General features: G+C 43.8%; 1 long non-coding RNA gene across 7 annotated transcripts in view; it reads left to right on the top strand.

The window, feature by feature from the left end:
* LOC307181487 overlaps positions 1–12,983 on the top strand; it is a 501,935-nt gene that overhangs the window by 255,507 nt on the left and 233,445 nt on the right. The window contains exon 3 of one of the 7 annotated variants that reach the window (XR_013826887.1): positions 11,163–11,186. The exons of the other annotated variants lie outside the window; for them this stretch is intronic. This is a non-coding gene — a long non-coding RNA (uncharacterized lncRNA). Of the gene's footprint in view, positions 1–11,162; positions 11,187–12,983 lie in introns of those variants that run through there. 7 annotated transcript variants of the gene reach the window in all.

Here is a 12,983-nt window from a genome sequence, read left to right as displayed (position 1 = left end):
TTTGAGACCCTGTTCTGTTCTGTAATTCAGTTCCTGTGTAGCCAAGTTTACATTCCGTGTATTACTGATATCTTATGATGTTTCTTTTTCTGTGTGACTTACTTCAGTTAGAATCATCATACCTGAATCCACTCATTGTGCTGCTAAGGGCCTGATGACACAGATTTCATTGCTGAGTGATATTGCTTTGTAAGTAAATACCACAACTTCTTTATCCATTTTTCACTTTCTGCGATGTTGAACTTGTACTGTAAACGAGGTTCTTGTAAACAGAGGCGTCCCAAACTTTGGGGTGGCTGTGTCTTTTTGATTTTAATTTCCCTAAGCTATAGGACCATAAGTGGAAGTGCCCTAGGTTCTGTTGCTTTGTTTTTTAGATGTTTCAGGAAACACCATACACTTCTCCCGAGTGGTTGTTGGCAATTTACATCCCGCCCATCAGCATAACAAGGCTCCCAGTTCTCCATGGCCTGTCCTGCCTTTCTGGATTTTACACTTTTTTCAGATGGCCCTTTTGACCGGGGGGAAGTGAGACTTCATTGTAGTGCAGATTTCCTTTGCAAGCTTGCTTGGTTGGCCAAAAAGGGCGTATGCGTTTTTTCCTGAATATATTCAGGAAAAAACGCATACGCCCTTTTTGGCCAAGTGCATCATTGTGGACGTTCTGCCTCTTTTCCTATGCTTTCAATGCAATTCCAGTCTACCTCCTGAAATCGGTTTCCTGCAATTCTGCCCCGCTTTCAAGTCCTCTTGGCAGCCTTACTTCAGTCTATTTTTGGACGATAGCTGTCATTTATAACTCTGCAGGTTTGTGAATTACAGTGCCCCTGAGCTCCTTTCTTCAACTCGCTTTCTTGTGACCTGGCCGCAACACCGCAGGATGGCTTCAGGCCCTAATCTGGTTCCGGCACGGCACGCTGAGCCTTTGGTTATTTCCTCTTCCTGGTGGGAAATGAGAGTTAAATTTGCCCGTCCAGACACCTCCAGCTAGCCTCTCATTGGTTCTCGCTATTCCTGTTCATCTTCCGCAGAAATTGCAAACTGGGCCAAACAGGAGGTTAAAGGCGCTGACTCTCCAAGTGGGGAGAGTGTTAGTAAAGCGTCTGGAATGTTGCACCCGAGTACCAGGGGAGGAAAACTGAGACATATTTGAACACGTCTCCCGTTCACATGGTTGATCATACTTGGGTTCCACATGCATGTTTTAGCTGAAGGAAGAATACCTTAAACCTGGAGAGTTGAGACCCGTGTAATGGGTACCATGCAATATGACTTCAAAGGGTCTTCATTTGCTCACCGAACCTCTCCAATCCTATCACTGCTGCGTTTATGCCCCTGTACACATGCTTGATTCTCTTTCGGAGACATAGCAATCCATAGGTTTTACGATACTTACTAGTCAGGTACATTCTTAGGCGTTTAATATGCGGTGTTGAGTCCATTTCGTTGAGCAAGGAGTAGCTCTTGTCTATTCCATATTTGACTTAAGGAACTTTATCTGTGCTCATTTCAATCTCTGGTTTTATGCAGCACCCCAACTCACCTTTACCCTTAAGCAAGCATAAGTTGGTTTTCTAAATTTGAGACCCTGTTCTGTTCTGTAATTCAGTTCCTGTGTAGCCAAGTTTACATTCCGTGTATTACTGATATCTTATGATGTTTCTTTTTCTGTGTGACTTACTTCAGTTAGAATCATCATACCTGAATCCACTCATTGTGCTGCTAAGGGCCTGATGACACAGATTTCATTGCTGAGTGATATTGCTTTGTAAGTAAATACCACAACTTCTTTATCCATTTTTCACTTTCTGCGATGTTGAACTTGTACTGTAAACGAGGTTCTTGTAAACAGAGCCGTTCCAAACTTTGGGGTGGCTGTGTCTTTTTGATTTTAATTTCCCTAAGCTATAGGACCATAAGTGGAAGTGCCCTAGGCTCTGTTGCTTTGTTTTTTAGATGTTTCAGGAAACACCATACACTTCTCCCGAGTGTCTGTTGGCAATTTACATCCCGCCCATCAGCATAACAAGGCTCCCAGTTCTCCATGGCCTGTCCTGCCTTTCTGGATTTTACACTTTTTTCAGATGGCCCTTTTGACCGGGGGGAAGTGAGACTTCATTGTAGTGCAGATTTCCTTTGCAAGCTTGCTTGGTTGGCCAAAAAGGGCGTATGCGTTTTTTCCTGAATATATTCAGGAAAACACGCATACGCCCTTTTTGGCCAAGTGCATCATTGTGGACGTTCTGCCTCTTTTCCTATGCTTTCAATGCAATTCCAGTCTACCTCCTGAAATCGGTTTCCTGCAATTCTGCCCCGCTTTCAAGTCCTCTTGGCAGCCTTACTTCAGTCTATTTTTGGAAGATAGCTGTCATTTATAACTCTGCAGGTTTGTGAATTACAGTGCCCCTGAGCTCCTTTCTTCAACTCGCTTTCTTGTGACCTGGCCGCAACACCGCAGGATGGCTTCAGGCCCTAATCTGGTTCCGGCACGGCACGCTGCGCCTTTGGTTATTTCCTCTTCCTGATGGGAAATGAGAGTTAAATTTGCCCGTCCAGACACCTCCAGCTAGTCTCTCATTGGTTCTCGCTATTCCTGTTCATCTTCCGCAGAAATTGCAAACTGGGCCAAACAGGAGGTTAAAGTCGCTGACTCTCCAAGTGGGGAGAGTGTTAGTAAAGCGTCTGGAATGTTGCACCCGAGTACCAGGGGAGGAAAACTGAGACATATTTGAACACGTCTCCCGTTCACATGATTGATCATACTTGGGTTCCACATGCATGTTTTAGCTGAAGGAAGAATACCTTAAACCTGGAGAGTTAAGACCCGTGTAATGGGTACCATGCAATATGACTTCAAAGAGTCTTCATTTGCTCACCGAACCTCTCCAAACCTATCACTGCTGTGTTTATGCCCCTGTACACATGCTTGATTCTCTTTCGGAGACATAGCAATCCATAGGTTTTAAGATACTTACTAGTCAGGTACATTCTTAGGCGTTTAATATGGGGTGTTGAGTCCATTTCGTTGAGCAAGGAGTAGCTCTTGTCTATTCCATATTTGACTTAAGGAACTTTATCTGTGCTCATTTCAATCTCTGGTTTTATGCAGCACCCCAACTCACCTTTACCCTTAAGCAAGCATAAGTTGGTTTTCTAAATTTGAGACCCTGTTCTGTTCTGTAATTCAGTTCCTGTGTAGCCAAGTTTACATTCCGTGTATTACTGATATCTTATGATGTTTCTTTTTCTGTGTGACTTACTTCAGTTAGAATCATCATACCTGAATCCACTCATTGTGCTGCTAAGGGCCTGATTACACAGATTTCATTGCTGAGTGATATTGCTTTGTAAGTAAATACCACAAATTCTTTATCCATTTTTCACTTTCTGCAATGTTGAACTTGTACTGTAAACGAGGTTCTTGTAAACAGAGCCGTTCCAAACTTTGGGGTGGCTGTGTCTTTTTGATTTTAATTTCCCTAAGCTATAGGACCATAAGTGGAAGTGCCGTAGGTTCTGTTGCTTTGATTTTTAGATGTTTCAGGAAACACCATACACTTCTCCCGAGTGGTTGTTGGCAATTTACATCCCGCCCATCAGCATAACAAGGCTCCCAGTTCTCCATGGCCTCTCCTGCCTTTCTGGATTTTACACTTTTTTCAGATGGCCCTTTTGACCGGGGAGAAGTGAGACTTCATTGTAGTGCAGATTTCCTTTGCAAGCTTGCTTGGTTGGCCAAAAAGGGCGTATGCGTTTTTTCCTGAATATATTCAGGAAAAAACGCATACGCCCTTTTTGGCCAAGTGCATCATTGTGGACGTTCTGCCTCTTTTCCTATGCTTTCAATGCAATTCCAGTCTACCTCCTGAAATTGGTTTCCTGCAATTCTGCCCCGCTTTCAAGTACTCTTGGCAGCCTTACTTCAGTCTATTTTTGGACGATAGCTGTCATTTATAACTCTGCAGTTTTGTGAATTACAGTGCCCCTGAGCTCCTTTCTTCAACTCGCTTTCTTGTGACCTGGCCGCAACACCGCAGGATGGCTTCAGGCCCTAATCTGGTTCCGGCACGGCACGCTGAGCCTTTGGTTATTTCCTCTTCCTGGTGGGAAATGAGAGTTAAATTTGCCCGTCCAGACACCTCCAGCTAGTCTCTCATTGGTTCTCGCTATTCCTGTTCATCTTCCGCAGAAATTGCAAACTGGGCCAAACAGGAGGTTAAAGGCGCTGACTCTCCAAGTGGGGAGAGTGTTAGTAAAGCGTCTGGAATGTTGCACCCGAGTACCAGGGGAGGAAAACTGAGACATATTTGAACACGTCTCCCGTTCACATGGTTGATCATACTTGGGTTCCACATGCATGTTTTAGCTGAAGGAAGAATACCTTAAACCTGGAGAGTTAAGACCCGTGTAATGGGTACCATGCAATATGACTTCAAAGGGTCTTCATTTGCTCACCGAACCTCTCCAATCCTATCACTGCTGCGTTTATGCGCCTGTACACATGCTTGATTCTCTTTCGGAGACATAGCAATCCATAGGTTTTAAGATACTTACTAGTCAGGTACATTCTTAGGCGTTTAATATGCGGTGTTGAGTCCATTTCGTTGAGCAAGGAGTAGCTCTTGTCTATTCCATATTTGACTTAAGGAACTTTATCTGTGCTCATTTCAATCTCTGGTTTTATGCAGCACCCCAACTCACCTTTACCCTTAAGCAAGCATAAGTTGGTTTTCTAAATTTGAGACCCTGTTCTGTTCTGTAATTCAGTTCCTGTGTAGCCAAGTTTACATTCTGTGTATTACTTATATATTATGATGTTTCTTTTTCTGTGTGACTTATTTCAGTTAGAATCATCATACCTGAATCCACTCATTGTGCTGCTAAGGGCCTGATTACACAGATTTCATTGCTGAGTGATATTGCTTTGTAAGTAAATACCACAAATTCTTTATCCATTTTTCACTTTCTGCAATGTTGAACTTGTACTGTAAACGAGGTTCTTGTAAACAGAGCCGTTCCAAACTTTGGGGTGGCTGTGTCTTTTTGATTTTAATTTCCCTAAGCTATAGGACCATAAGTGGCAGTGCCCTAGGCTCTGTTGCTTTGTTTTTTAGATGTTTCAGGAAACACCATACACTTCTCCCGAGTGTCTGTTGGCAATTTACATCCCGCCCATCAGCATAACAAGGCTCCCAGTTCTCCATGGCCTGTCCTGCCTTTCTGGATTTTACACTTTTTTCAGATGGCCCTTTTGACCGGGGGGAAGTGAGACTTCATTGTAGTGCAGATTTCCTTTGCAAGCTTGCTTGGTTGGCCAAAAAGGGCGTATGCGTTTTTTCCTGAATATATTCAGGAAAAAACGCATACGCCCTTCTTGGCCAAGTGCATCATTGTGGACGTTCTGCCTCTTTTCCTATGCTTTCAATGCAATTCCAGTCTACCTCCTGAAATCGGTTTCCTGCAATTCTGCCCCGCTTTCAAGTCCTCTTGGCAGCCTTACTTCAGTCTATTTTTGGACGATAGCTGTCATTTATAACTCTGCAGGTTTGTGAATTACAGTGCCCCTGAGCTCCTTTCTTCAACTCGCTTTCTTGTGACCTGGCCGCAACACCGCAGGATGGCTTCAGGCCCTAATCTGGTTCCGGCACGGCACGCTGAGCCTTTGGTTATTTCCTCTTCCTGGTGGGAAATGAGAGTTAAATTTGCCCGTCCAGACACCTCCAGCTAGTCTCTCATTGGTTCTCGCTATTCCTGTTCATCTTCCGCAGAAATTGCAAACTGGGCCAAACAGGAGGTTAAAGGCGCTGACTCTCCAAGTGGGGAGAGTGTTAGTAAAGCGTCTGGAATGTTGCACCCGAGTACCAGGGGAGGAAAACTGAGACATATTTGAACACGTCTCCCGATCACATGGTTGATCATACTCTAGGTTCCACATGCATGTTTTAGCTGAAGGAAGAATACCTTAAACCTGGGTAGTTGAAACCCGTGGAATGGGTACCATGCAATATGACTTCAAAGGGTCTTCATTTGCTCACCGAACCTCTCCAATCCTATCACTAATGCGTTTATGCCCCTGTACACATGCTTGATTCTCTTTCGGAGACATAGCAATCCATAGGTTTTAAGATACTTACAAGTCAGGTACATTCTTAGGCGTTTAATATGCGGTGTTGAGTCCATTTCGTTGAGCAAGGAGTAGCTCTTGTCTATTCCATATTTGGCTTAAGGAACTTTATCTGTGCTCATTTCAATCTCTGGTTTTATGCAGCACCCCAACTCACCTTTACCCTTAAGCAAGCATAAGTTGGTTTTCTAAATTTGAGACCCTGTTCTGTTCTGTAATTCAGTTCCTGTGTAGCCAAGTTTACATTCCGTGTATTACTGATATCTTATGATGTTTCTTTTTCTGTGTGACTTACTTCAGTTAGAATCATCATACCTGAATCCACTCATTGTGCTGCTAAGGGCCTGATGACACAGATTTCATTGCTGAGTGATATTGCTTTGTAAGTAAATACCACAACTTCTTTATCCATTTTTCACTTTCTGCGATGTTGAACTTGTACTGTAAACGAGGTTCTTGTAAACAGAGCCGTTCCAAACTTTGGGGTGGCTGTGTCTTTTTGATTTTAATTTCCCTAAGCTATAGGACCATAAGTGGAAGTGCCCTAGGTTCTGTTGCTTTGTTTTTTAGATGTTTCAGGAAACACCATACACTTCTCCCGAGTGTCTGTTGGCAATTTACATCCCGCCCATCAGCATCACAAGGCTCCCAGTTCTCCATGGCCTGTCCTGCCTTTCTGGATTTTACACTTTTTTCAGATGGCCCTTTTGACCGGGGGGAAGTGAGACTTCATTGTAGTGCAGATTTCCTTTGCAAGCTTGCTTGGTTGGCCAAAAAGGGCGTATGCGTTTTTTCCTGAATATATTCAGGAAAAAACGCATACGCCCTTTTTGGCCAAGTGCATCATTGTGGACGTTCTGCCTCTTTTCCTATGCTTTCAATGCAATTCCAGTCTACCTCCTGAAATCGGTTTCCTGCAATTCTGCCCCGCTTTCAAGTCCTCTTGGCAGCCTTACTTCAGTCTATTTTTGGACGATAGCTGTCATTTATAACTCTGCAGGTTTGTGAATTACAGTGCCCCTGAGCTCCTTTCTTCAACTCGCTTTCTTTTGAGCTGGCCGCAACACCGCAGGATGGCTTCAGGCCCTAATCTGGTTCCGGTACGGCACGCTGAGCCTTTGGTTATTTCCTCTTCCTGGTGGGAAATGAGAGTTAAATTTGCCCGTCCAGACACCTCCAGCTAGCCTCTCATTGGTTCTCGCTATTCCTGTTCATCTTCCGCAGAAATTGCAAACTGGGCCAAACAGGAGGTTAAAGGCGCTGACTCTCCAAGTGGGGAGAGTGTTAGTAAAGCGTCTGGAATGTTGCACCCGAGTACCAGGGGAGGAAAACTGAGACATATTTGAACACATCTCCCGATCACATGGTTGATCATACTCTAGGTTCCACATGCATGTTTTAGCTGAAGGAAGAATACCTTAAACCTGGGTAGTTGAAACCCGTGGAATGGGTACCATGCAATATGACTTCAAAGGGTCTTCATTTGCTCACCGAACCTCTCCAATCCTATCACTGCTGCGTTTATGCCCCTGTACACATGCTTGATTCTCTTTCGGAGACATAGCAATCCATAGGTTTTAAGATACTTACAAGTCAGGTACATTCTTAGGCGTTTAATATGCGGTGTTGAGTCCATTTCGTTGAGCAAGGAGTAGCTCTTGTCTATTCCATATTTGGCTTAAGGAACTTTATCTGTGCTCATTTCAATCTCTGGTTTTATGCAGCACCCCAACTCACCTTTACCCTTAAGCAAGCATAAGTTGGTTTTCTAAATTTGAGACCCTGTTCTGTTCTGTAATTCAGTTCCTGTGTAGCCAAGTTTACATTCCGTGTATTACTGATATCTTATGATGTTTCTTTTTCTGTGTGACTTACTTCAGTTAGAATCATCATACCTGAATCCACTCATTGTGCTTCTAAGTGCCTGATGACACAGATTTCATTGCTGAGTGATATTGCTTTGTAAGTAAATACCACAACTTCTTTATCCATTTTTCACTTTCTGCGATGTTGAACTTGTACTGTAAACGAGGTTCTTGTAAACAGAGCCGTTCCAAACTTTGGGGTGGCTGTGTCTTTTTGATTTTAATTTCCCTAAGCTATAGGACCATAAGTGGAAGTGCCCTAGGTTCTGTTGCTTTGTTTTTTAGATGTTTCAGGAAACACCATACACTTCTCCCGAGTGTCTGTTGGCAATTTACATCCCGCCCATCAGCATCACAAGGCTCCCAGTTCTCCATGGCCTGTCCTGCCTTTCTGGATTTTACACTTTTTTCAGATGCCCTTTTGACCGGGGGGGAAGTGAGACTTCATTGTAGTGCAGATTTCCTTTGCAAGCTTGCTTGGTTGGCCAAAAAGGGCGTATGCGTTTTTTCCTGAATATATTCAGGAAAAAACGCATACGCCCTTTTTGGCCAAGTGCATCATTGTGGACGTTCTGCCTCTTTTCCTATGCTTTCAATGCAATTCCAGTCTACCTCCTGAAATCGGTTTCCTGCAATTCTGCCCCGCTTTCAAGTCCTCTTGGCAGCCTTACTTCAGTCTATTTTTGGACGATAGCTGTCATTTATAACTCTGCAGGTTTGTGAATTACAGTGCCCCTGAGCTCCTTTCTTCAACTCGCTTTCTTGTGACCTGGCCGCAACACCGCAGGATGGCTTCAGGCCCTAATCTGGTTCCGGTACGGCACGCTGAGCCTTTGGTTATTTCCTCTTCCTGGTGGGAAATGAGAGTTAAATTTGCCCGTCCAGACACCTCCAGCTAGCCTCTCATTGGTTCTCGCTATTCCTGTTCATCTTCCGCAGAAATTGCAAACTGGGCCAAACAGGAGGTTAAAGGCGCTGACTCTCCAAGTGGGGAGAGTGTTAGTAAAGCGTCTGGAATGTTGCACCCGAGTACCAGGGGAGGAAAACTGAGACATATTTGAACACGTCTCCCGTTCACATGGTTGATCATACTTGGGTTCCACATGCATGTTTTAGCTGAAGGAAGAATACCTTAAACCTGGAGAGTTGAGACCCGTGTAATGGGTACCATGCAATATGACTTCAAAGGGTCTTCATTTGCTCACCGAACCTCTCCAATCCTATCACTGCTGCGTTTATGCCCCTGTACACATGCTTGATTCTCTTTCGGAGACATAGCAATCCATAGGTTTTACGATAATTACTAGTCAGGTACATTCTTAGGCGTTTAATATGCGGTGTTGAGTCCATTTCGTTGAGCAAGGAGTAGCTCTTGTCTATTCCATATTTGGCTTAAGGAACTTTATCTGTGCTCATTTCAATCTCTGGTTTTATGCAGCACCCCAACTCACCTTTACCCTTAAGCAAGCATAAGTTGGTTTTCTAAATTTGAGACCCTGTTCTGTTCTGTAATTCAGTTCCTGTGTAGCCAAGTTTACATTCCGTGTATTACTGATATCTTATGATGTTTCTTTTTCTGTGTGACTTACTTCAGTTAGAATCATCATACCTGAATCCACTCATTGTGCTGCTAAGGGCCTGATGACACAGATTTCATTGCTGAGTGATATTGCTTTGTAAGTAAATACCACAACTTCTTTATCCATTTTTCACTTTCTGCGATGTTGAACTTGTACTGTAAACGAGGTTCTTGTAAACAGAGCCGTTCCAAACTTTGGGGTGGCTGTGTCTTTTTGATTTTAATTTCCCTAAGCTATAGGACCATAAGTGGAAGTGCCCTAGGTTCTGTTGCTTTGTTTTTTAGATGTTTCAGGAAACACCATACACTTCTCCCGAGTGTCTGTTGGCAATTTACATCCCGCCCATCAGCATAACAAGGCTCCCAGTTCTCCATGGCCTGTCCTGCCTTTCTGGATTTTACACTTTTTTCAGATGGCCCTTTTGACCGGGGGGAAGTGAGACTTCATTGTAGTGCAGATTTCCTTTGCAAGCTTGCTTGGTTGGCCAAAAAGGGCGTATGCGTTTTTTCCTGAATATATTCAGGAAAAAACGCATACGCCCTTTTTGGCCAAGTGCATCATTGTGGACGTTCTGCCTCTTTTCCTATGCTTTCAATGCAATTCCAGTCTACCTCCTGAAATCGGTTTCCTGCAATTCTGCCCCGCTTTCAAGTCCTCTTGGCAGCCTTCCTTCAGTCTATTTTTGGACGATAGCTGTCATTTATAACTCTGCAGGTTTGTGAATTACAGTGCCCCTGAGCTCCTTTCTTCAACTCGCTTTCTTGTGACCTGGTCGCAACACCGCAGGATGGCTTCAGGCCCTAATCTGGTTCCGGCCCGGCATGCTGAGCCTTTGGTTAATTCCTCTTCCTGGTGGGAAATGAGAGTTAAATTTGCCCGTCCAGACACCTCCAGCTAGCCTCTCATTGGTTCTCGCTATTCCTGTTCATCTTCCGCAGAAATTGCAAACTGGGCCAAACAGGAGGTTAAAGGCGCTGACTCTCCAAGTGGGGAGAGTGTTAGTAAAGCGTCTGGAATGTTGCACCCGAGTACCAGGGGAGGAAAACTGAGACATATTTGAACACGTCTCCCGTTCACATGGTTGATCATACTTGGGTTCCACATGCATGTTTTAGCTGAAGGAAGAATACCTTAAACCTGGAGAGTTGAGACCCGTGTAATGGGTACCATGCAATATGACTTCAAAGGGTCTTCATTTGCTCACCGAACCTCTCCAATCCTATCACTGCTGCGTTTATGCCCCTGTACACATGCTTGATTCTCTTTCGGAGACATAGCAATCCATAGGTTTTACGATAATTACTAGTCAGGTACATTCTTAGGCGTTTAATATGCGGTGTTGAGTCCATTTCGTTGAGCAAGGAGTAGCTCTTGTCTATTCCATATTTGACTTAAGGAACTTTATCTGTGCTCATTTCAATCTCTGGTTTTATGCAGCACCCCAACTCACCTTTACCCTTAAGCAAGCATAAGTTGGTTTTCTAAATTTGAGACCCTGTTCTGTTCTGTAATTCAGTTCCTGTGTAGCCAAGTTTACATTCCGTGTATTACTGATATCTTATGATGTTTCTTTTTCTGTGTGACTTACTTCAGTTAGAATCAACATACCTGAATCCACTCATTGGGATGCTAAGGGCCTGATGACATAGATTTCATTGCTGAGTGATATTGCTTTGTAAGTAAATACCACAACTTCTTTATCCATTTTTCACTTTCTGCGATGTTGAACTTGTACTGTAAACGAGGTTCTTGTAAACAGAGGCGTCCCAAACTTTGGGGTGGCTGTGTCTTTTTGATTTTAATTTCCCTAAGCTATAGGACCATAAGTGGAAGTGCCCTAGGCTCTGTTGCTTTGTTTTTTACATGTTTCAGGAAACACCATACACTTCTCCCGAGTGGTTGTTGGCAATTTACATCCCGCCCATCAGCATAACAAGGCTCCCAGTTCTCCATGGCCTGTCCTGCCTTTCTGGATTTTACACTTTTTTCAGATGGCCCTTTTGACCGGGGGGAAGTGAGACTTCATTGTAGTGCAGATTTCCTTTGCAAGCTTGCTTGGTTGGCCAAAAAGGGCGTATGCGTTTTTTCCTGAATATATTCAGGAAAAAACGCATACGCCCTTTTTGGCCAAGTGCATCATTGTGGACGTTCTGCCTCTTTTCCTATGCTTTCAATGCAATTCCAGTCTACCTCCTGAAATCGGTTTCCTGCAATTCTGCCCCGCTTTCAAGTCCTCTTGGCAGCCTTACTTCAGTCTATTTTTGGACGATAGCTGTCATTTATAACTCTGCAGGTTTGTGAATTACAGTGCCCCTGAGCTCCTTTCTTCAACTCGCTTTCTTGTGACCTGGCCGCAACACCGCAGGATGGCTTCAGGCCCTAATCTGGTTCCGGCACGGCACGCTGAGCCTTTGGTTATTTCCTCTTCCTGGTGGGAAATGAGAGTTAAATTTGCCCGTCCAGACACCTCCAGCTAGCCTCCCATTGGTTCTCGCTATTCCTGTTCATCTTCCGCAGAAATTGCAAACTGGGCCAAACAGGAGGTTGAAGGCACTGACTCTCCAAGTGGGGAGAGTGTTAGTAAAGCGTCTGGAATGTTGCACCCGAGTACCAGGGGAGGAAAACTGAGACATATTTGAACACGTCTCCCGATCACATGGTTGATCATACTCTAGGTTCCACATGCATGTTTTAGCTGAAGGAAGAATAACTTAAACCTGGGTAGTTGAAACCCGTGGAATGGGTACCATGCAATATGACTTCAAAGGGTCTTCATTTGCTCACCGAACCTCTCCAATCCTATCACTGCTGCGTTTATGCCCCTGTACACATGCTTGATTCTCTTTCGGAGACATAGCAATCCATAGGTTTTAAGATACTTACAAGTTAGGTACATTCTTAGGCGTTTAATATGCGGTGTTGAGTCCATTTCGTTGAGCAAGGAGTAGCTCTTGTCTATTCCATATTTGGCTTAAGGAACTTTATCTGTGCTCATTTCAATCTCTGGTTTTATGCAGCACCCCAACTCACCTTTACCCTTAAGCAAGCATAAGTTGTTTTTCTAAATTTGAGACCCTGTTCTGTTCTGTAATTCAGTTCCTGTGTAGCCAAGTTTCCATTCCGTGTATTACTGATATCTTATGATGTTTCTTTTTCTGTGTGACTTATTTCAGTTAGAATCATCATACCTGAATCCACTCATTGTGCTGCTAAGGGCCTGATGACATAGATTTCATTGCTGAGTGATATTGCTTTGTAAGTGAATACCACAACTTCTTTATCCATTTTTCACTTTCTGCGATGTTGAACTTGTACTGTAAACGAGGTTCTTGTAAACAGAGCCGTTCCAAACTTTGGGGTGGCTGTGTCTTTTTGATTTTAATTTCCCTAAGCTATAGGACCATAAGAGGAAGT

The sequence above is a fragment of the Stenella coeruleoalba genome (assembly GCF_951394435.1).
Source record: "Stenella coeruleoalba genome assembly, contig: scaffold_88, whole genome shotgun sequence".
NCBI classification, from domain to species: domain Eukaryota; kingdom Metazoa; phylum Chordata; class Mammalia; order Artiodactyla; family Delphinidae; genus Stenella; species Stenella coeruleoalba.
Note: the sequence above shows the minus strand (reverse complement) of the source record. Positions and strands in the feature narration are given on the sequence as shown.